Source organism: Thermobia domestica, chromosome 14 (genome assembly GCF_964235325.1).
Source record: "Thermobia domestica chromosome 14, izTheDome1.hap1.1, whole genome shotgun sequence".
Taxonomy (NCBI): domain Eukaryota; kingdom Metazoa; phylum Arthropoda; class Insecta; order Zygentoma; family Lepismatidae; genus Thermobia; species Thermobia domestica.
Genome location: NC_137467.1, coordinates 186281021 through 186303254, shown reverse-complemented (window position 1 = coordinate 186303254; position 22234 = coordinate 186281021).

Sequence of the window (22234 nt, the reverse complement as noted above, 5' to 3'; positions counted from 1 at the left end):
AATGTTCTAAATATATAAATACCAGTGTACATTGAGACTTACTTTTCTCGATGGCGTTTTACTTTGAATGTCCACAATTTTCGTTAACTTCCTTCTCAAAGAAGTTGGTTTTGGATCATTCCATCTATCTGCATCTTCAATTAACATGGCATCCGTGTCCAATACTCTGCCAATTAAATGATGTGCAATCTAGCTCTTTTCTTTTTAACACACATTTATTTCCGCAGTTCGCCTGGTAGTTGCATGCTATAAACTTTAAAAATTTTCTGGGACAGTTTGTTCAAGCGTTGCTACAGAAAGAAGGCAATCACCACAAATTCTCCAGCTGCATTCAATCGGAGTCATTTCTTGGTTTCTCCATTGCTGAACTTGATAGAACGCACGGAGACTATAATGATTTGCAGGAGCTGTTGTTGGCGATAGTACTGGTAAGTGGAAAGTGTTACTAATGTGTTGTTTGGATACGATCTTTCTATAGAAGAAGAATCTTTTGCAATCCAAATTTTCTTTCTCTGCACATCTATATAACGTTAAGAATAAATTATTCTGCAGCAGCTATCACATCAGCAGATGATGTTGGGATGTTGAAAACTTTCATTTCTTGACGCAGTTCTTCATTTTTCCCAGCATTTTGTACGCAACTTTCTTCCCTTTACTGTGTGCAGCAGAAGCTGTATCACAACCAATGAAGGCATGCAGAAATAAAATGCAGTTCACCATATCGCCCAATGCTCTCTGAAGATTGGTATTGCTGTATGTCTTCTGTGGTGGCTTCGAGTCAGGAATGAACATGTAAGTCTCAGCTGTTGTGAGTGCTATCATGGAAGCAAAATACGTGAATTTTTTTCCCCACTATTACTGGCGAGCCATATTTTGCAAGATTTGTTGCAATTAACAGAACTAGTGTGTCTGCATCTCCAGGTGCTTAATGTACGGTACAACAAGATTTATCATGATATTTCGTCAGAAATAATGTCAATTCTGATTTGTTCTTTGTGTTAGAGACAAATTCCTGATGAGATAAACGAACAATTTGGATACTATCCTAAACGATTACGAGTATTCTAAATTTTTTTGTGTTAATGTCCGCTGTTTTATATCCTTTAAGCTCGATCGACCATCATAACAAACAAATACAATAAATTATTTACCATAGTGTTTTATGATAAACTTCACATATTGCTCATATAATTTGCCGCAAAAATATGGAAAACTAACAACTAGACTACTGGAACTCTTTTAGTATAAAATCAATACATGTAACATATTTTAACAGGTTTAATTTTTCAAAAAAATCTTTAAGTTTGTTCGATTATTGTCATAATTCCACTGGAAAAGGGCTATTTATTCAAAAGAGCGAAAAGTCCGCAACTGGATTTTTTGCACAATAACAACATTAGTAAAATATCTTTTAATAAATTTCATCTTCTTTTTGAAACGTTTATCTCAAACACTAATTTCAATGGACACATATACAGGAAGATAGTGCAGAAGTCGACTTCTTGCGCTCCCTATACCGACACCACTGTTTTATTAAACCTGCCAGACTTCCAAACCTGTTGATACTTACCGGACATTGCAATGAAAAGCCGTCTCAAATCACAAGATAGTCTCTGTTTTTCTTTACGTGAAATGATTCCTTCATATGTTTCTACAGAAATTGTGCGCATTTCGTTGCCGTTTGAAGCTTCAATGCGCATCTCTGACATTGTATATAGTGACAACATATACATCGTTTTAAAGCTTATGAAATTTCCAAGAACTTTTATTCGAGCACCTCTTTCATATTTCTACTTTGGTAAGTTGTATGAGGCAATAAAAATAATGTCCACTAACAAAGATCCCATTTTTTAATTTTTATCCTAATGTTATGCAAAAACTGTTATTCGAAGAAAAGTGATAATAACTTGTTATATTGACTATAATATTAGAAATATAATAAGGAAAGAATAATCCTTCTATATTAATTAGTTTAGAAGTTATGTGGCATAAACTAAGTGCATGTGAGAAATTCAAGATGGCAGTACATTTATTCAAAATGGCGGAAAACCCGAAACTGATTTTTTTTGGGGGGGTTTCTGGAGGCTAATGACAAAGAGATCTCTAACAAATTCCAGAAGAATAACAAATTCCTTTTTATTCTAATTATCCAGTTTTTTTTTTTCGCTTTTGATGTAATTTGACTGGACCAATAAAGCCTACTGTGGCAACCAAACAGCATTAGCTCCTGCCGGAAATCAAACCTGGGTCTCCCACGCCAAATGCACGTGCGCTAACCTCTTAACCACGAGGGAACTCTTATTCCCTATAGGCAAAAACAATGAGAAATACTGAATAATATATATTTTAATATCGATTGAACGTCTGAGGGAAAAATCCATTTACCATACCTTATTCATGTATTGCAACCATTCGCTATGGATGTACTATTTGAAGATTGTGTGTATTATTCATATAGTTTACAAGTCTATCTAGTTTCACACTGAGGAACAAAATTGACTCGATTTTCATTTATAACCATAAGACTGATAATAGCAGAGTGAAACATATGAACTTTCATAAATATTTTTTATGAATAGTTTCTTATAGATTTTGCCATAACCTGTAATTCTCACTTTATGTAGCATCAAGATTATTGTTTCAGAGACGTAGGATGCTGAAAGTTTTATTAATAATAATAATAATAATAATAATAATAATAATAATAATAATAATAATAATAATAATAACAATAATAATAATAGTGTGATTATTCTACGTATGTGTATAGGTAATGTGTGAGTATGCTTGTTGAGTTGCTAATAGCTTCAAATACTCTTTGTTTGCTTTTATATGCATAATGCCAAACAGCCCTGAGAAGGGCATATCCCCCTACAGCAAATTGTTCGGTATACCGTTGCTCATAGTGATGGGCAGTGGAAATATTCCGTGTGGGAAAGAAAATAGAAAAATGGGGAAATACCCGGGTGTTTTCCTTTGGAGGAAGCAATTTGTTTCCATTTCTTTACTTTATTTTCCATATTATAATAACATATGACTAATTACTTCATTTTCATTTATTATTGTTTACTTCTAGGTTTTAAATAATTTCGAAATTAAAGAAATTGAAATTCCTTGATTGTACTTTATATAATTAATTAGTAATATGATTTTTTTTTAAATTTCCACTTCGATTTGGGCTAGAAAGTAGCAGAGTACTAATTTATAAATGATCAAAAAGAATCAGTTTGTAAAGTAATCTAGAAATTCCGTAGAGATAGAAATAAAGTACTATCAATATACTCGGTCAGTAATAGAGGTCGGTCTGACTGCCGTCTCCCATTCGAATTTCGCTCACTGAATATTGAATAAAGAAATCTCCGTAGTCGTAAATACGTATACTTTTAAAATGTAACCTTTAAATATCAAAATTAGGGTTACTTCTCAGGATGTTTCATTAGTACCGGGGTTTCCGGACCTGTGTTAACTGGATTTGTTTGCTTTATTTTACGTGTATATTCATGTACTAAGCTTTGTTGGCGAATTTTTCTAACACCATGTATATTGTTCGAAATACCCTACCTTCTTAAATTAGAGGTTTAACAGTACACAGTAAGAGTACAGTAACACAACACAGTGTATCTAAAATAAACTTTCTGTATATATGCCACCTCATACACTTGCAACCTTACGAAAGACTACGTATGTTCTCTGGCAGTTGCCAACCTAAGTTGTTTATATCACTTACAAAACATATGATTATAATATTAGTAGTTGGGTCAGGTTTAGAAAATCCAATTACATATAAATTTAAACTGTTTAGAGGTGTAAAGATATGTGGACTTTCTATAGTAAATGTTTTCCCTACATATTTACTCACATAAAACATATTGTAAGTAAACATATATTTATGCGTAGTCTCTAAATAGAATAAAATAATAAAATAAATAATACCGTTCAGAATATATATTTTAAAGAATCCTCTGGAGACAATAGTAATAAGTATACTGTGATAGAAACGAATTTTATTTTGAAATCATAGCACCTAGGGAAAGTAATAGAATGCAGTTTACTTTATGTTTTTATATAAATTCCCGGAATATTTCCATTTTGGAAATCCACTCGAGAATATTCCCGACAAATATTTTCCCGGGAATTTACCCATCACTATTTGCTTCTATAAGTGCTCTCCTCGGAAGAGTATACTAGGTAATAATCAGGAGTCAAAGTGGATCTGAAAAGGTAGGGGGATGCATGACGTCATGCCCTTCCCGTGCCTATCTTTCCCCATTCCTTTTTTGTTTTGAAAGTGGGGAATAGGGATGGTATCGAGACCGAGACGGACTTATATAACGAGACGAAACCGAGACAGACCTTCGTAAAATCGAGACGAGGTTTAGGTCAGTCTCGAAAGTCTCGGTCTCTTCTCGAATTATGATATTGATGGCTATTAAAATTGCCTTTACTCAAAACTTTCATCATTGCTGAGTTAGATAATTTGGAAACGGTTGACTGACCTACAGTGGCGTATTTAGGAGCTACTCATCGGGCTCAAGCCCTTCCCGAAATAAATTTGTGATCATTTTTTCGCATTGGACGAAAAACTCAAATGTTTCTTACTCCTATCTCAAGCTTCTCCCGAAGCAAAATCCAATGCTGATGTTTATAGCTTTTTCCCTATCTCTCTCCCCCCCTCTCTCTCTCTCTCTCTCTATATATATATATATATATATATATATATATCTGGAGAGATAGAGATAGATGCGGATCCGGGATATGATCAATGGAGGAACTAAACCATAGTTTGCCGCCTTATCCAGTGTAAAGAAAGTAGGATTGAAGCCCATTATCCCCTTAGACTTCAATCCAGATATGTATTAAATAAAACCGTAATACCACGTACATCAATCAGTGTAACAAAGGACAATACAGTATCACTAACATCAACATTTTGAAGATCTGTAAAAACTCAAATGGTATGGACGGTGTAATGCGCATCAATTTTAATTAGTGTCTAAATACTATGATCATGGTATAACGTATTTCCAAACAATAGAAGAACAGATACAGGAAACGGAAATTTTAACTTTTCCAAAGGTTTTTACTTCGAAAAGGTGCTTACATATCACGTCTTATCATACAGAATCTTCCAAAAGACTTAAATAATCATAATGCCATTTGCTTCAATTGCTATTAAAAACCGTTTTAGAGATATCAAATACATGGTTAGTGATTGGTATACTTCAACGATCGTTCCTTTCCTTTGCTTTTATAACATAACAACAATAGTTTTTGGTGGTTTTAATTACAACAAGTCGCAGTGTTGTCCTCTTTAATAAATGGCTTAATATTATTCTTAATAAAATACAAAGAAAGTAGCTAAACTGCAAGATATTTTACAATTACTCGTAATTTTTTTAATGGTGTAAGAGTGTTTTCAAAGGACAATATTTTTCATAGCTTTTGGGCTAATGTCAAAGTTAATGTCAAAGTTTTCGTTCCAGCAATAAATGTAAATGCAAATTGTAACTGAGATTTTTTTCAGTAACACTAGTTGTTCCCCCTAAGTCTTAGACCTGGTGGACACTTTAGATTAAAACCGTGCTTAATTATTAGTTCAAATAACATCCTAATTACAGTTCACTTGCTTTAGTTTGACCACCGACCACCTTAAACTCCCATCCATATAGGCAGGGATTAATTCAGGGGGTTGCCCGGGCGGGAATGTCCCCCCCGAAGAAAATTCATTCCCCCCGGAGAAACTCCCAAAATTTCAGTCACAAATGTAGAAATTACTTCACCCAATTATTTGTTTTTCTTTCCTTGCACGTGCAGACGAAATCCGATCTCTCAATATACATATAAATGACGCAGACCCATTCAATATAAATATTAAACATACCAAATAGTCAATAAGACCTGTATTTCTTAACGCTATGACCCAGTTTGACAGAACATGAAATTGTCAACTGTTGAAGAAAGGTTTGTATTTTAGTAGGTACTATACTCTCGCCCTATATTATATATTAGTAGGTAGCACTAGCACAGATTGAGATAGGAAAGGAAAGATAGGGAAGATCGTTTGATCACTCCATATGATCTCTGATGTCAGCAGACTTCAGTTCTTGAAAATGTACAGTTTTTGCATTATTTGAAATACAGCGTCTAAATCACATTTCTTGCATCGGAAGTAACAGGCGTAAATGTGTTTTACAATTGTTAAAGTAAACACACCTTTTTTTAACTAAAAATAAGTCAGTTCAAGGGTGAGATTCAGAGGGTGTCATTTAGAGGGATCAGGGAGGAATAGTTATCCCTCCTGGGTTAAAGATTTATGTAGAATTTATCAATATAATAGTAGTATATAAGTAAAAGATTGCTATTGAAGGTGACGAAGGAGGGGCAAGCGGAGCAACGGCCCCGGGCACCGAAGTAAGGGGCGCACGATTCGGGAGGGAAAAAGAAAAGCAAAGAAGGAAAGAAAAAAGAGAGGAATGAAACACATGTTCACATATATAAAATGAAAGGAAAAATGTAATTTAAAGTGCTCAAAATCAAGGAAAAGCAGGGTTTACGAGGGTCACTACGAAAGTTTTGAGATACGCATTGTTGTAGCACAGTATTTGAATTCCAACAATTGCGTTCGGTAGTGGTATCCAGAGCGAAGAAGCGAAGTAAGTTTCAACTCGCCTCGCTTATCGGCGTGGCCGTATCGCCTTCATTTGTTTGTTGATGTGAGCAGTATTTGGCTGTCTAGAATGGAGCTCGAAAGGGAACATTTTCGGACAATGATCCTTTACGATTTCAAAGGCTGTTTGAACGAGACACAAAGCCTTGACCTTTTGCAGAGGGCATTTGAGGACCTTGCTCCTTCCCGTGCTACAATTTTTCGTTGGTTTGGTGAATTCAGAAGAGGCCGGACATCGCTTAAAGATGAATAGAGAGCTGGTCGTCAGGCAACAGCTGTGTCAGATGAAAACATTGCCGCTGTGGAACAAATGATTCAAGAAAATCCTCGAACAACTTTCAAGGACATTGAATCTACAGTGAACATTGGATCGCCAGCAACAACAAAAATTCTTCATGATCATCTTCGGCTTAGGAAGGTTTCATCTCGTTGGGTGCCTAACACTTTGACTGAACAGTAGAAGCACATGCGTTTGATTGGTGTGAAGAAATGCTTGCAAGATTTGATGGAGGCAATTCTCGACTCGTCTCTGACATTGTTACTGGTGATGAGACTTGGATCTATCAATCTGACCCTGAAAATAAACGCCAGTCTACAGCTTGGATCTTTCCAGACGAAAATCCACCCACGAAAGTGAAGCGACCGCGAAGTGTGGGGAAGAAGATGGTCGCAACTTTCTTCTCCAAATCTGACCATGTTGCAACTGTTCCACTTGAAGAACAAAGGACTGTTACTGCTCAGTGGTACACCACTGTTTGCCTAACAAAAGTGTTCCAGAAGCTTTAGGAACGGCGTCCAAGAACTGGATTGCGTAGTATCCTGCTTCATCATAACAACGCGTCCGCACACACGGCCAACATCACAATTCAGTTTTTAGAATCTACGTAAGTCAAACTTATGACTCATCCGCCGTATAGCCCTGACCTGGCCCCGTATTTTTTTTCTGTTAACCATGATAAAAGATCACATGCGTGGGAAGATATTTTGCAGCCCTGAAGAAGCTGTAGTGGCTTACGAGAATGAACTTTCAACACTTGAAGAAAAAGACTGGCATCACTGCTTCCAAAAGTAATTTTTGGAGGATGCAAAAGTGTGTACAGTGTAATTGTGAATATTTTGAGAAAATGTAAGTGTTAAATTGATTTTAAGTATGTAATTTATATCACATCTCAAAACTTTCGTAGTGACTCTCGTACTTTTTAAAATTTTCTCACCTTTCGCAGCTGGTCTGTGGACCTCACTCATATGTACGGAGGTTCCGTCGTATACTCTCGCCCCAAACGCTGATTTTCCACGACAGGGCACTAATCCTACTGAAGATTTCGTAAACTAAACTATTGATGTGTATGCAGTAAAGAAACCAAGGTTAATATACTTGATTTAGAATCAGAAGTGTGAGAAAGAATGATTACTTTTTGTTAAGATATTCCTATGTATTTTTGTTTTAGAACAAAAAATATTTGAGTTAATTTAAAAAACTTCTACATTAGTAACAAACAGGAACTACTGAATATAGGGAAAAAATAACTAAAATAGCTACTGTAAATAGCAGTTAAAGTTTAGTCTAAAATATTTTTGCGTCTTTATTTAATGTTTTAGATAAAATTAAACGATTGTTTTTTTTAAATATAATCTCACATTGAATATTTATCAGCAATTAGTCTCAATATTAGCTAAGATGTGCATGTGAATGGAATTGTTAAATATGCTGCTTCCTTGCAAAAATACAGAAAAACAACCTTCCCCCCCCCCCCCCGAGGAGTTGACATTCTCCCCCGGGTGAAAATGTCTGAATTCAACACTGTATATAGCTACGTAGGTATATGCAAATATTCAAAGACTCTCCCTACCATATAGCTATAAGCAAATATTCAAGGACCCACAGTTAGTAATACACATTATGTTGATTTTTGGTTTGGTTTGTTATAGTTTAACGACGGTTATGCTACGACGGCTAAAGAATACGTGGAACTACTGATTATAATGGAATTCGAACCAATTCGGTCGTTCAACTTTACTCCCACCAAGAATCGAACTCGGGACCTCGCAAACCGAAGTCAAGCGTGCTGGCCGCTAGACGAAATAGGGATCGTCACATTGTGTTGAGTAAATCATTAAGTCAGTGTTGCCAGATCCGAAGATAAAAAAGGAACGTGTCTCTGTTCCGAAAGTAGAAAATTTGAACTATTTTAGCCCAAAGATATAGAAATAAATTATTTGGTAACTAATAATTAGTATAATGAAATAATTTTAACCTGAGCTGGAAAATGTGCTGGACGTGTTCCAAGAAGAAATTTTGATCGATGCACGAATACAATTCTAGACTGCATAAAACGAGACGAAAATAGCTTATGAAACGTCCGCATACAAGAAGGTGTGACGAAGTCAAGAAACATTGGGGAATAACCTGAAAAAGAATTGCCTAAGATAGATAGTTGTGAAGAAGACTTGGAAAGACTTTCATTCGGCAGTGGATTGATAATGGTTGATTATGATGATGGTGATGATTTTATTATATCTGGACCTCAGTGGTAAACTAATCCGTCATAATTTCTCAATTTTACAGGAGAAGCGAGCAACGACGACATCTTTATAACAGCGACGAACCTCCCCGAGCTCAGTTTCTTTTCTGCGCCACCACTGTAATGTTCAGTGGAAACCCATACTTGCTACATTTTCAAAGTTCAGATATGTAAGATAGAATGTTTCTTTGCTTCATTCGGCGAAGTCGGTTGGAGCACTTTGGAATTTGCTTACACGAGGGATTAGGCCGTAACTTCGAAATGGGACCAAACACATTAATCGGAATAGTCCTTCTTAATCCCCCAATGCAAGTTATTAGTACAAATAATCAAAGATACTACCTTTTCTAAGTGTGGATTAGCTTTGTGTTCTTTTAGCAACATAAGATCTGAAGCGGGGTTATGCTTGTCGATGTCAAGGGTCATATTGTAACATCTTTAACTTGTACGTTCATAATTAATCAATATATATTCCTTTTTGTTACATTTTCCTTTTTTCATTGTTAACAAAGGTAAAGATGGAAATGGCATCTTTAATTTAGCAATGCAATCCCTCTGTACTTTGAGTCAGAATGCAGTCGTCATAGATTACCCGGTACTCGATCCTCAGTCCATGCTCTTTCTCTGAGGTACAATGTTCCCCTATTATTGAGACCATTAGTGTATTTTCTCATCATCGTCGAACCAGTAAAGCTAAAGACGTACTTAATACCGAACCTTAAACGAAGTTGGACCATTAGTACAAGCTTGAACATACTGTGTGAAGGGGAAAGCAATAGTCACAAAAACACGAATACAAGTTTACACACACACATGTGTAACAACATTGTATGCTAGAGTCACCTTTCGGGTAATGAACTGTGTTCTTGAAACTATAAACCTAATTCCTAGTGCTCGATCACTTCGCTAGTGAAGTAAAAATCTCAATTCTGCTTTAGCACAACTTGCGAGTGAAGCTTATCGAAGTTTTTGAGTAAAGTGCTAATTGTTTCTATGCGAAGCTAAAGTGAATAAAATACGCTAAGTTTTTCTTTGTATTAGTAAGTGGTGTCTTAGTACCATGTGAAGTCATTTAAGTTCAGTGGCCTACTTTTCTTGGGCGGGACTCTGATATACGAGTATAATAGACATGCACTAAGTAGTACGTCCACAAATCGTAAAGTGTGGACGAAATTTTCTATTCTCAACTTTTCTCGCTTTATGTTGTTATAATTAAAAGGAATTTTTGCTATGTTTCCGCAGAGCAAAGCTCGGTCTGCCTCATGACGTTTCTTGTGTGTAGTGATGCAAATGCAAACCGAGATGCGAGTGTTAAGATATAATTCAACTTTGTCTCTGTACTTGCAAATTCTAATACTGCTTTTGCTTTTGCTAGCTTTTGCGGGGATAACTGGCATTTCATCTCCGTAGTTGGGGTGAATTTTCGATCCCTCTGCCCGGCGATAACTGTCTAAAATCTCTGCCGTGTTAGCTTTGGGGAGGATCACAGGTATTTTATCTCTGGTATGAGCTTTGCGCAGAAAATAAAAAAAAAACTCCTTGATTTAGGAAAATCATATTGTCCTAAGACACCAAAGGGAAAACACCGTTATATATTGGATAAATGGAACAATTATCATTGTATTGAATGCAATAAAGTGAAAGTACACCGGTATTTCACCCCTCCATTCGGCTGTTGGAAAACAATCATTTACCAAGATATTTTGACACATGGAGTCAGCCTAAATATCTCGAACTAGCAACCTCTAGCCTGCAAATTCATGACGCTCCGGCGAGTGGCTGTAAGTTAACGCCGCTGGCTGCGTCTAGTCCTACACCGACTAGAAATGATACTGAAATACTAAGTGTTGGTCCGAGCGATGAACCAACACTAGCACCTAGAACAATATATGTTAGTTAAGATATTGACGACAGACCACCCGGAGTGGGCCCTAAAATTCTAGTGAACGATGTTAATTTAAAGAACGAGCTAGATATGGTAGAGTTAATAGCTGCAGGTCAGGAATGCCCTCAAGCAACAATTGAGATAGGATCGACACAATTTGTAATGCCTAGTGTCTCCTCGAACCAATGACTCTTAGATGATAATAATTTAGCTGATAAGCAAAATAATTTAAGTAATTAATTTTTAATATAGAAAATAATGATAGTTGTGTATCAAAGGAATCAGATAGTCCAGTAGAGCTATATTTTCCTGTTAAATACGAACCGCCAGACACAAAAACGCCGATAGAAATGCGGAAACCTGCTTTCCAGTCTTTTTATGTTGGTAGTAGTGATGAAACAGTTTATGCTGAGATAGTCCAAAGAACCATGCATGCTAATATAAACCCTGAAGCACAAATCTCAGCGCGTAAAAAGCCAGTTTACGCTCATATATTCCCCGAATCACGGACTTCAGTGACTAATGTGCCAATTTACGCAAATATTGGTCTCAAGCCACAGACCTTCACGAACAAAGAGCCAATTTATGCGAATAACGGAACAGAACCAATGGAATCGAAAATTGAGAGTCACGACGAGAACAATGAAAAGAAATTGCGCTCTTTGATTCAACCTAAGAATGATGCGTTAATCGAACAGATTAGGCATACATTAAAAACTGAATTGTCTCATGGAGTAGGGAACTTTAACGAGACAATTACGGAAGAAAAAAGTACAGATTACAGTTGTTCGTCGCCAGGACGACGAGGAAGAGAAGCTAGGTATTCTTTTTCAAGCCGACCCGTCACCCCTCTTTAAAAATTTATTACCTGAGGAAAATGTAGTCGGGAAATTTGATGTGGTAATACAGACTGAGGCTTTGCAAAGGAAGGATGTTAGCGTGCAGACAAAGTATATTTTCCCTAAAATGATTAGAATTAACACAGATCTTGACCTTAAAGTTATTCGCATAGTAGCCACTCAAATGAACCCTATTAAGTTTGAAAATAGTCTTACCCTGCAAAAGAAATTACTATATGTTGATAGTATAGATGATATACTTAGTGCAGTCAGTAAGGTTAGGTGGTCAAATGGAGATGCTAGTAGTACAGATTCAGAAGGGGATGAGTCTTTGAAAGATGATTGGTTAGGTTACGAACTACAACAGTTACAAAAGGAAGAAACAGCTCAATCTCAGGAAAATGGTTCGGAGTAAACTCCTGCACCATCTATCGAGGTCAAATTGAAGCCTTCCCAGAACTCTGAAGAAAAACTCAGTTATGACCATTCGGACCCTCCTACAGTTTCTACTCCCCGAGGAGTGACCCAGGACCCCCACACAAAGGACGCTGGTCAAGGAAATGATGTCGTCGCCCCTGTTCATGTTGAGAGGGTGTTAGACGAAGAGAAGAAAAGTGACGGTGTCCTCATCTCTGCTTACTTCGACCACCAGTAGCAAGTCGAGAAAAAGAAGACAACGATTAATGGTCCGAAAGCAGAATAAATGAGAATATTGGTAGAATGTTTGAATACGAGTCAGTATTTTGAGATTTTTGAATTCCATCAGCCATGACGTGTTCAACTGCGTCTTACTTTCCGTGCCCATTTCACATCCGTTATGATAATTTTTTTTAAAGATTTTTATATGTGAAGTCATAATTGTGCAATTTATTGAGCACTCTTATTATAGATAAATTCTTCACTCATTTAGTATCGCGATACCCAAGCATAGATTACCTCATCTAGTAATTACCTGTACTCACCTCTGCCGCTAACTAGTAGGCGCATTTATTCCTATTATTAAAGGATAATATAACCCTGCATAAAACATTCTCTACACACACTGTAATTACACTAGTGGCACTAACATTAGCAAAGAATTTTAATATATCAGGTTTCATTACTAACAGCATTTTATCACAAGAAGCACTAAGTGCACTATCACTAGAAACCGTGTAAGAGTGGACACAGTACACTGAACAAGTGAAAAACTAAATACAAATGGTACAAATACCTTCTACTACTGATTGACTTGTGTCCTCATTTACATCTGTCTGCTGTCTTTTCTGGGAAGTGGTTTTCCTTCGCCTTATATATAAAAAATTAAACCTCCAAAGAACACGGAGAAAAAATGTTGTAATAAACAACTAATGCTCTTGTTGCAGTGGAAATACCAGTCAGTCTTAGAAAATGTCTATAATGTATTGACAGAAGTTCATATATATCTGAATAATAGCCTCATAATGAAAATAAAGCCCCTTTACAGACCTAGTGGGATTCCCGTGCGACCTAAAGGGCAATGGAGTGTAGTACGGAACAACAGGCTAAACATAGAAGCATTTAGAAGTAAGCGATACCACCGCTATTTCTGACGCTTACATTGTAGCTATTAAAGACGTCATTCTAGAACCTTACATGTATCTGCCTGAGGAATTGAGTTGCCTTTTCTTACGTGAAACTCCGCTCGGACAACCTGTAGAGTATCCACGGGACCATTTTCTCCTTTCTCCTTCTACCTCGCTTGAAGGGCTTTCTGATATTAACTGTATTCGCTTAGTACATTATATAACTTGTGCTTACATACCATATGGCTTAGGCCACTGTTATGTTTGTATGGTCTTACGTCGTATTGGGTCCCACATTCCCTTGGATGCATCGGTCTTATGTTTCGGAAGTGGCCCTGTGGCCCTTCTTTGTCAGGCCTGGCTCACGCTTCATTGTCAGTTTACAAAAATTATCTTTGTCCACATGGCCAGAATTTATTACTCAGCCTGAATGGGACATTTCCTTTCAGTGCCTTCAGTTGGCCTCCAAGACGTTGATCAAGATTTTTGTAGTCATGCTACATTATACCATATATATCAATTATACATAAATCGAGGTATACCACGGAGTCTCCCTTCCTTATGGGAATCAGATTCGGATTCCACATCGTCCAATGACGATGATTTACCTTTACGAGAATGTTGCCCTTTACCTACCATACCGGAGGACAATGAAGCATCTACTTCTTCCCTCCCCAACCCACCACTGGTTCCGGCCCGTATGGAGCCGCCAACGAAAGATAGGTCAGAGGCTCCTAAAACCTCTCACTGAGCTCCGAGTTCCAAATGGAAGACCGCAAACTTAGTCGTCTTATTAAAATACTCCAGCACTACGTAGAACATTTTGTCTTGTTCGGAGCTCGCGAACTCGAATTACTGTCAGCTCTCGACGCAATCCAATGGACCCACATCCAACCAGATGAGGCTCTGTTACGCTCGATGAAAGAGGTTATTACGGGGATGTTACACGAGGAAAGGAAGCTTTTGAATCATTATTACTTTTACATAGACTTAGTGTCTGTGGTGTACCAACGCCCACGCAAAATGATCTGATTTTTTGTCTCAATTCTTTTAAGTTCATGCTTCTTGTATTCTTAGCTGACGCTCTCTCGCTTTTGACATACGTGTGCTTACGCTATACGAATACGCTTCTCGTTATACAGATGTATAGGACTGTCCTGATTTTACTTTAGAATTCCTCCGATGTAGGTATACCTAGCCACGAGCTTGCTTTCTGACTGCTTTATTCTTATTGGACTCTCATGAGCCCGCGCTTTTGTTTGTCCCTCATTCCCCTGCGTGCAATAGACTCTTTAAAATTTTGTTTTACCGGAAGTTTGGGCGGGAAGTGGGCATGCTTTGTGGCATGCTGATTTAAAAAAATCGAATTGGGTACGGATTGAAATAACAAAGATTGAGTAAAACAATACCTTGTACAGTTACGATGTATTAGTAACAGAAATTCGGGCACGTCTTCGCTACATAGACCCTATATGAAAGTGACGTATTTTATGACCCCCTTGTTTCTCCTGCCCTTTACGGTCTTAGAGTCACTCTTTAGTCCATTTGGGTATTATTCCAAAGCGTCAAATGTCAGGTGCAGTAGTAAGATGGTTGAACTTGGAATTGTCAGAAAGCTTAATTAAACAATTTAAGAATATTCTCCTTTTTAGTTTTACCACACACATTGATTCCATTGAATTTACATAACACAAACTATAGTAGTAGTAAGTAAGGTGCCTTAAGAGGAAAATCTAGATGAGCAAATTGCCAGTAAAAAGTATAGAATAAGATAAGAGCTAGAACGCGCTTCCCTTTCAGTCATTATTTAGGTTAGCTATAAACAAAAGTAGTATTTCCTCATATAACTATCGATAAGCTATGTAAATTAACGGTTACACGAATAACATCATTGTAGGTTATAGTAATTAGTACATGCTGTTTTACCACTATACCACTATACTCGTGTCTGTTCAATCATCACTGTATAACTGCCTCGAGAGATGTCAAACTCCTAGCTCAGTTTTGGGAAAAACTCACACAGCATAAAGAATAAGTGAAGGAACACATTCGTTAGGTGCTAAACACAAATGAAATCAGCATTAAATCACGCTATCTGGTAACGCTCGATAAATTCTTCAACTGGAAATTTACTGAAGTACACATATAAAACACAGTGATATATGTATTTATCGATTAAACTAAATACACACATTATAAATATACATATAAATATACACGTTAAATAAATAACTAAATCAATTAAAGACATAGATAATTCATCGATTAATCATTGGAGGGTAATGCAGTCCAACGGTTGCACTGCCCACATTGTTCTGCTCAAAGATGAATAGTAAACACTATCCCCGTTGAAATGAATAGAGTACCTATTTAATCAATAAATTAATTGAGGTATACATCATCCAGTAGTTGGATTAAATAATTGAATAGTAGAACTAATCACAACTTACACCGTACAAAATAAGGTAACTCGGCTCTGTCAGAAGAGCACAGTCGGCTCGTTTTAAGAAATCCGGTACGAACCAACTCAATCGAAGTCAGGATATTTTAAGATTAAGAACAAATAAACGTGTAGACTATAAGTCATGAGACTTTCCAAATTAAGTGGCCCCCTCAACAAACGGTCCTGCTTGGTCAATTAGCAAACATCACGCCACAGTGCCGTATAGCACCGTTAATACTCGTTAAGTCAAAATAAGAAAATCAAGGAGAGTGTGATGCTAATTTTGGGATTTTAAACAATATATTGATTTCTAAAATCAAAACTGAAGTAACGCTCATACAAAATCAAAATTTAACCGAATATCACTTGTCTTAAACCGGTTAACTTACCAATTATTTCCAAAGGAGCGTTTCAATTTTTACTGCTAAATTCTAACATCTAACATATTCTAACATTTTAGGAAGAAAACGAATAGCAACTGTGTGATTATTTTTACTGAAGGCAAGATTGATTTACGTAAGCCTAAAATGTGCTTTCAATAAAACCTCGAATATACTCGAGCTTGTAAACTTTGTACCGTTCAACAGTGATCAATTGTAATAATGCCCGAATATATTCGAGGTTTTAAATTATTTGTAAAATTAAAATCTCGAATATACTCGAGCTTTTCAGTTAACCGGTTAATGTAGCTTGCAAGGAGAAACCTTAAAATGATTGTGAATAGTTCATGAAAACCGTGTCTCATATTAGCTTTTGAAACTACAACCCATCACCTCGTATAACGCTAAAAGAGTTAACCCAGCTATGCATAGGAATCCATGATATATACATTAGGAGATATGTGGTGTTAAATCAACACTTATGGGGCCGCAATCATGCCGTTAAAAAATAATAATTAAAAGGAAATGGGAATAAAATAAAATTAATAATAATAATAATAATACTGCTAACCGATCGCTCAACACGCTTAGGTTGCACTGTGGTCTCCTTTGATCAATTGGTTTTTTTGACCTCCGGTTCGATTCCCAATGAAGTAATTATTCAAATTCCCAATACGAATCAACGCACTGCACGAGTTCAAAAAAACATTGTTTTATGAACATGCGATGGAATTAAATTCATGTTATAGGCACTAGGTATATTCAATTAATCATTTATCACCACTACGTACAATAGAGGTCCCGAGTTCGGGACCCGAAGTCATTCTTAGGCAATACTTTCATGGGATCATTGCTGTATAGGCCACTCCTTCCACCACGACGATTTCAGTTTTGTTAACTATTAGCATTTACAAGGAGCATTCAAAGCCTCTGTATAGGACCAGATTAGCCTGAGATCGAATCCCGACAGAAGCACTTTCTGTTCTCCTGTATAAACAGTTGTGAACTGTGATATCTCCGTCCTCAATTTTTCATTCTCTTTAGGGAAGCACTTATTAATCTTGTAACTATGGACTTAAAATCATACACGGATAGTACAGTGTGCACTGATTGAAGCCTCGGCTTCGATTGCCGGAAAAACTAATCGCACCTTTCCTAAGAAACTTTAAACTGTAACTTCGTATACACCTCCATATGGTTATTTTCATTTATAACGGTAGTATTAGAAATTGGTATTACAGCTTAACTATGGATACTTGGTCGAGATCCCCAGGAACACTCCCGGGATACGAATCTACATCTGTAACACACAAGAGCTAAGCACTGACGCAAAGTACACCAACGCAAAGGAAATACGAAAACCGATAATTTGAAGGTACTCCAGCACACTGCAAATTAAAAATTGTTACTCTCGGCTTGTCACTTTAAAAAAAGAAAGAAAATAACTCAATGATATTAGTCACTCCTCAGGCCGTAATCGCACTAGTCAGGGGTGTAGTCACGTGTGGCCCATCGGGGCCAGGCACCCTAAATGATTTCCTGCCCCCCCCCCAAATGACCAGCTTTTAAAACATCATTGTAAGATTACCTCGCTTCAGTCACTTAAAAATAACAACGTTTACATATAATTAAAAATTTACGGTAAAATAGTATGTAAAAATACTAATCGAAAAATAGTATTGTATCTGCGCCTTATACCTATCGGAAAACAGTATGGTTTATTATTATTATTATTATTATTATTATTATTATTATTATTATTATTATTATTATTATTATTACAGCAAATTACACAATTTTTTGCGATTTATAATTGACACTTTGAAGACAAACGTTTCAACAAGGTACTGTAAATACTACCATAAAACAATGGTACTAAACTGATTTGTAAGCAGGCTTGCATCACATTTTTTATATGCTGTAACTAGTATTTTAAAAATATATATTTATATCAGAAGAAAAATGTGGTGAAAAACAACGTTTTCAGTATGCATTTCAATTAATCGGTAATTTTCAATTATTTTTACATGTAACCATCCGCCTTAGGAGTACTAATGCGGACTGAATTTGGATTTAAACGGCATCGGAAGTGGCACTGTTCATATCAGCCACTCCGAAAACTATGATTCGACATTAATATTGGTCGTTTTCGATCATTTTTGTATACCTTCCCCTTCTCTTCAAAGTGCACCTTCAGAGTGAAGCTATAAAAAACATTCCAGGCCCGAACCTCATCTACGTTGAAAATTTCATCGAAATCAGTCGGGTGGCTTAAGAGATGTTACAAATGTAGTCATTTGATTATATATATACAGGGTGAACGGTAACTACGTAGACAAATTTGGGCGGGTGATAGTACATCTAACAAGAAGCAAAAAAAGTCGTAACAGAGTGTCGAAAGCGTGTGAACATGAACTTCAGAGGCCAACAGCTTAAAAACAATACATCATAGAGAGTGCGGTTAAAAACGTCACTTTGAAAGTCATACATACTCTGTAGAAAAATGCATGTTTAGAAACGCAGCCATGCGTGCGCACGGGATTCCCCAAAGGAACAGAGGGAAAGAAGTGTCACACGTTGTTAATCCCGTGCGCACACGTAGCTGCGTTTTCAAATATGCATTTTTCAATAGAGTAAGTATGACTTTCTAAGTGACGTTTTTAACCGCACTCTCCAAGATGTATTGAATTTAAGCTGTTGGCCTCTGAAGTTCATGTTCCCACGCTTTCAACACTGTCATTCCTAAACAGGACGGAATTTCCCCCATGTTCACTATGACTTTTTTGCTTTTTTAAAGATGTACTATCACCCGTCCAAGTTCGTCCACATAGTTAACGTTCGCCCTGTATATATAGATATATAGATAGATAAATAAATAATTATATTATTTCCTAAAGTTGCGAACTATAGCCTATATAAATTGAATTATACAGAAGTTATTCGAAGACGCACTAGACACCAGCATGGCTGGTGAAGAACCCTGTATGTATTACAATACAATAAAACTCCGTTTTGCTGCTATCGCAGCATTGCATTTAATTCACACGCTTTTCTGTAGTTAGTTGTTAGTGATCGTAACCACCGTTTTAAAATTCCTTTGCGTTCCCACTTGTATCGCTATTTCTGAGAATGTTATTTAAAAGTACTGATTCGAATCATTACCCACTCTTTTCTTCGAAGAAGTTTTGCATGTGAAACATAAGAAACTTTTTTTTTGTGTGTGTGAAATATTTTCCGCAACGGAACAATGCACGATTTGCAGACCTAAAGATATTAAAAACCTAATTCGTCGGATATTAATGTCGTACTACTTTTTTATTATTATTTTTGGATTTGAATATTTCTGAAGAAATCGAGTTTATTTGCATTCTCACACTGATTTAGAAAAAAAAAAAAAAAAGAATATGTAAAGTGGTAAATTGAAGGTGCGAAGTCCAAAGAAGATGCTCGAAAGCTTGTTTACAAACGAGATGTCCCTGTTTCTTCACGTGTGCAGCCAATTCGAATCTGTCGTCGACGAGGAACAGAACTCTGCATCGTTAACACTGGCGAACCTCAAATGCACGAAGCATCCTGGATCTCGGAAGAAGAGGCCGATGTTATTTCTTTAAATCCTGTTTTAACTGCATCTTCCGCAGTACTTTCTCCTTGCCAATCACCAGTGACCTAAAATGACCTTGGGGAAACGACAGTAGTTTTGAAGAATTAGGACTTTTTAATTAAACAACCTTATGGGGATAAAAGATTATTACGAGTCTACCATTTTCTAATACTTTGATTTGTTGGCGAAAAACGCTACAAATATATTCACAATAATATAAGCATTTTGTAATAAAAAGTTCTACCATTAAAAATAGTTTTTTTGTAATAACCCCTAAAATAATCAAAATAATGAAAAACAAAGATCAAAAAATGTTACGTAACAAAGGGGAGGGGTTCGGCCTTGCGTTACGAAGTGTGACAAAGAGGAGAGAGGGGGTAAAACTTGGTCAAAAATAGCTTTACGTAATATGTGGACGGCTCCTAGAACAGAAAATAAGACATGGATGTTAGTAAAATAATTATGTTTTTTTTTAGTCACAAATAATAATAAATTATTTTTGTCAGGAAATCTTAAAGAAAATAAGTGAAATTTCAAAGAAAATCAGGGTTATGTAGATAGGTTCCGTGTGCAAGGGCTTAAACTAAAATAGTTATGCACAAACGTATAACGTTTGGTCCGGGACAGTAATTATTGGTTAAACATAATAAAAACTACCTGGAATATAATTTATGGACCAAAAACAAATAATAATAATAATAATAATAATAATAATAATAATAATAATAATAATAATAATAATAATAATAATAATAATAATAATAATAATAAGCTAGAAAAAAGTGTTTTATAGTTTCCCGGAAGGAAACAAAAATTTGCCGGTTTTTTCAGGCCTCAAAAACAATAGCTGCAACATAATTTCTTTTGGCTTTGTAGCTGGCCCCCCTCAAAAACGACGGGCCCCCCTACATAAACCTGCTACACCCCTGGCACTAGTACTATATCGCTTCTTCTCAATCATTGAAATATCATGCATTAGAAAACAGAAGAGTCAGTGATTAGCCCTTTTTCCGAGTATACAGAAGACTATCGTTGATTTCATTGCCACGTTTGTTTTGTGGGACGTGCGTCCGATTCTACCTTTTTCTCCTCCAATCAGAGTGGTCATCTCCCTAAACAAGCTGAAACAATAATCCACAAAGCTAATATCCTTATAAGAACTGCTACGCTTTTATACCTGATAATATAAACTACTCCCTAGGACTAAACTCACTTTTACATTTTCAAATTCTCAAACTAAAGTCAGATAGTAATAAAAATTATAATTCTGAAATTTCAGATAGTAATCGGGTTACATTGTCATGACACGACTAGTGATGGGCAGTGGAAAAATTCCCGGTGTGAAGGAATTTTAAAAATGGGAATATTCCCGGGTTTTCCCTGGCATATAAATTCCCGGCAAGGAATTTATTTCCATTTGTTTACTTTATCTTCCAAATTATAAAAACTATATGACTAATTAATTTGTTTTAATATATTACGACTTACTTTTAGGTTTTAAAGAATTTGGAGGTTAAAAAATTTAAGATTCTTTGACAACACTTTATAAAACTGATAATATGATTTTTAAGCACATTTGCATTTGCACTAAAAATATATTAATAATTGTTTACTATTGCGGGGCCAAAACTAGCAAAAAGTAAGATGATTTACGGAAGAAATGAGTTGATAGTGGTGTTCAAGTAGTCAAGAAAGTATCGAACACATTTTTTTTAAGGGTAAAAGGGGATTTGTACAAACCGAAAACGTATGTCGAAATGATTTATGTGAGAAAAGAAAGTGAATTTTTGGTAACGAAGATAGAAAACAACGTGCCCTGCAGGGCTCTAACCCACCTTCACTCGCTAACGCTCGCTCGGCAATGCTGCCTAAATTTAATGATCGTAACGTAATTTAACGTACGAAACCATAAAACAACCGTATCGGAATAGAATATCGCAAAAGAGTAGGTGCAAAATTTGACCTGTCACCAAAAGTAGCAAAATACTAATTAGCAAATGATGGAAAGAAATCATTATGTTAAGTAATGTAGAAGTATGTAGAAATAGAAATGAATTGGTATTAATAAACCCTGAACCACCGTTAGTAATAGACGTCTGTCTCCTCTCTCTGACTCGAATTTCTGAAGAGGTACTCGAACTTCTTTTACATGTGAATTAACCCATGGAATTTCGAGAAATGGGCAGGAAGAAAGGTCGTGTGTGGCAATGTTACATGCAAAATTATAAAGACGGGAATGTATCTTGCAAATATTGTGAATATACATATTTATGCGAAAATATTGACAAAATGGTGGGACATGTGTGTTCTGGCAGTTACCCAACCTAATTTGTTTATAACACTAACAAATTTA